Raw genomic sequence first — 3,977 nt, forward strand, 5'->3', positions numbered from 1 at the left:
CTTCCCCGCTGTCACCAGACTCCTAAATGACCCTCTTATGGACTGTCCTGATTAACACTACACCCTGTATGCTTCATCCAATGTCAGTGCTTATGTAGTTACATTGTATATGCTGTGTTGCCCTATTATGTTTATTTAAATTCCCTTTTCTTCCCATGTACATAGAACATAGAAAATACAGCACAGAACAGGCCCTTCGGCCCACGATGTTGTGCCGAACCTTTGTCCTAGATTAATCATAGATTATCATTGAATTTACAGTGCAGAAGGAGGTCATTCGGCCCTTTGAGTCTGCACCGGCTCTTGGAAAGAGCACCCTACCCAAACTCAACACCTCCACCCAACACCAAGGGCAATTTTGGACACTAAGGGCAATTTATCATGGCCAATCCACCTAACCCGCACATCTTTGGACTGTGGGAGGAAACCGGAGCACCCGGAGGAAACCCACGCACACACGGGGAGGATGTGCAGACTCCGCACAGACAGTGACCCAAGCCGGAATCGAACCTTGGACCCTGGAGCTGTGAAGCAATTGTGCTATCCACAAGGCTACCATGCTGCCCCTATGGAAGAATTGATGTTAACGGGAAGGCGAGGTGGGTTAGAAACAGGCGTCAGTACGAAAGAAGATTGCTCGTTAAGAATAACGAGAATGGAAATACCTTTGACGATCGTGGCAGGAGGAATGAACAGGGAAATTTCAACAGGTCAACAAACCCCAGAAATACCTGGAGCATGATTGAAAACTCCATTGTGCAATAAACTGTCTAAAGAGATATAATGAGGTGTTTGTGGTATTATAGGTATTACGGTACCTGAGAGGCTCAAGTACCATTGGTAGAACCTGTATGCTTGCCATTGGCTAGAGTGTATAATAGCTCCGCCCTGATAGGCGGGGTATAAGAACCCGTGCTGCCCCAGCAGGCCTCATTCTGTACCTGAGCTGCTGGGGAAACATCTAGCTTGTTAAAGCCTTCAGTTGGACTACAACCTCGCTTTAGTGGTCATTGATCGTGCATTAACTTAATAAGCTAGATTTTTAAGAAGAAAGAATGGAGCTCCAATCAAGCTGGGGTGTCTGCAACTTAGCCCCCACGCGGCGAACTCAGCGGCAATCTTTAAGCACTGGCTGGCGTGTTTTAAAGGGTATCTCGGGACGGCCAAAAACAAACGCACCCACGGGAGAGCAGAAACTGCACATCCTGCACTCAAGGGTGAGCCCGGAGATTTACACCCTTATCGAGGAAGCGGAAGACTTTGATGCAGCAATCGAGCTGCTAAAAGGACATTATATTCGCCCCCGGTAAACCAGGTCTACGCCCGGCACCTGCTTGCAACAAGACGACAAACCCCTGGGGAATTGCTGGAGGAATTCTACCGTGCACTCCTGGTGCTGGGAAGAAGCTGCGGCTGCCCGCAAATTTCGGTGAGCGAACAAACGGAACTCTTAGTCCGGGACGCTTTCGTGGCAGGTATGCTTTTGTCACAAATTCGCCAGCGCCTGATAGAGGACACCCTGGGTTTCAGGGAGGCACGGCCCTTGCAGGCTCCCTGGACATGACCTCCAGGAACGCCCGCACCTACGTTCCCGACCGCGCGGCAGCCCCCCTGGGCAGCGTGGAACCCCGCAGCGGCCGACCCCGAGACTTCCCCCGTCCCCCCACAGGCCTGCGCTGCAAGGCGGCCTGGCAACTCCGAGGGGCCCCGCTGCTGCTTTCGCGGGCAGGCCAAGCACCCCCGCCAGCGCTGCCCGGCCCGCGCATCCACCTGCAAGGGATGCGGCAAAAAGGGCCATTTTGTGGGGGTATACCAGGCCCGGGTGGTTGCCGCGGTCTCCGGCGGGGAATGCGGACTGCAACCACTAACTTCTCCACGGGCCCCGTGCGGCCAGCGGTCGCCTCCACCCCATATCCCAGGGCCACGTGCGGACACCGGGCGCCGCCATCTTGATCCGCGGATGCCACGCTTGAGGGATGGGCGCTGCCATTTTGTGCACCCCCGGCCATGTGCGACCTATGGGAGACGCCATCTTGGATGAACCCACAGGACCCCAGCTCGGCCGACCACACAATGCCTGAACAGAATTCCCAACTACTGCGATTGGCCTCGGTGACTCCGGATCAGTCTCGACCTCGAACACTCTCAACCGCTACGACGACCATTTTCATCAACGGGCACGAGACGTCCTGCCTAATTGACTCTGGGAGCACGGAGAGCTTCATACACCCTGACACGGTAAGGCGCTGTTCTCTCCTCATCCACCCCGTTAATCAAAAATTCTCCCTGGCCTCCAGTTCCCACTCAGTAGACATAAAGGGGTTTTGTGTAGCAAACCTCACAGTCCAGGGAAGGGAGTTTAAAAATTACCGGCTCCAAGTCCTTCCCCACCTCTGCGCGGCCACACTCCTGGGTTTAGACTTCCAGTGTAACCTTCAAAGTCTAACCTTCCAATTCGGTGGCCCGATACCCCCCCCCCTTACTGTCTGCGGCCTCGCGACCCTTAAGGTCGACCCGCCTTCCCTGTTTGCGAACCTCACCCCGGATTGCAAACCCGTCGCCACCAGGAGCGGACGGTACAGTGCCCAGGACCGGACCTTCATTAGGTCAGAGGTCCAAAGGCTACTGAGGGAAGGGGTCATCGAAGCGAGCAACAGTCCCTGGAGAGCTCACGTAGAGGTGGTGAAGGCCGGGAAGAAACATAGGATGGTCATCGACTACAGTCAGACCATCAACAGGTTTACGCAGCTGGACACGTACCCTCTCCTCCGTATAGCCGACCTGATAAACAGGATCACACATTATAAGGTCTTCTCCACGGTGGATCTCAAGTCTGCCTACCACCAGCTCCCCATCCGCACTAGTGACTGCAAATACCCTGCTTTCGAGGCAGACGGGCGGCTCTATCACTTCTTAAGGGCTCCCTTCGGTGTCACTAACGGGGTCTCGGTCTTCCAGCGCGCGATGGACTGAATGGTTGACCGGTACGGTTTAAGGGCAACATTCCCGTATCTTGATAATGTCACCATCTGCGGCCACGACCAGCAGGATCCCGACACCAACCTCCAAAGATTTCTCGAGACCGCTAAAATCCTTAACCTTACATACAACAAGGATAAATGCGTGTTTAGCACCGACCGCCGAGCCATCCTCGGCTACGTAGTGCGAAATGGAGTTATAGGCCCCGACCCTGAACGCATGCGACCCCTTCTGGAGTTCCCCCTCCCTCACTGCTCTAAGGCCCTGAAACGCTGCCTAGGGTTTTTTAGCTACTATGCCCAGTGGATCCCCAAATATGCGGACAAGGCCCGTCCCCTGGTCCAAACCACAGATTTTCCCCTGTCGATAGAGGCCCGCCAGGCCTTCAGCCACATCAAAGCAGACATTGCAAAGGCCACGATGCATGCCATCTACGAGTCCCTCCCCTTCCAGGTCGAGAGCGATGCGTCCGACATAGCTCTAGCGGCCACCCTTAACTAAGCGGGCAGACCCATGGCCTTCTTCTCTCGAACCCTCCACGCCTCAGAAATCCGCCACTCCTCAGTCGAGAAGGAGGCCCAGGCCATAGTGGAAGCTGTGCGACACTGGAGGCATTACCTGGCCGGCAGGAGATTCACTCTCCTCACGGACCAACGGTCGTTTGCTTTCATGTTCGATAATGCACAGCGGGGCAAGATAAAAAATGACAAGATCTTGCGATGGAGGACCGAACTCTCCACCTACAACCATGAGATCTTGTATCGTCCCGGGAAGCTAAACGAGCCTCCTGACACCCTGTCCCGCAGCATAGGTGCCACCACACAAGTGGACCGTCTCCGAGCCTTCCACGAGGACCTCTGCCACCCGGGGGCCACTCGCTTTTTCCATTTCGTCAAGACCCGCAACCTGCCCTACTCCATCGAGGAGGTCAGGACAGCCACCAGGGACTGCCAAATCTGCGCGGAGTGCAAACCGCACTTCTACCGGCCAGAGAGGGT

The sequence above is a fragment of the Scyliorhinus torazame genome, chromosome 19, assembly GCF_047496885.1.
Source record: "Scyliorhinus torazame isolate Kashiwa2021f chromosome 19, sScyTor2.1, whole genome shotgun sequence".
Taxonomy (NCBI): Eukaryota; Metazoa; Chordata; class Chondrichthyes; order Carcharhiniformes; family Scyliorhinidae; genus Scyliorhinus; species Scyliorhinus torazame.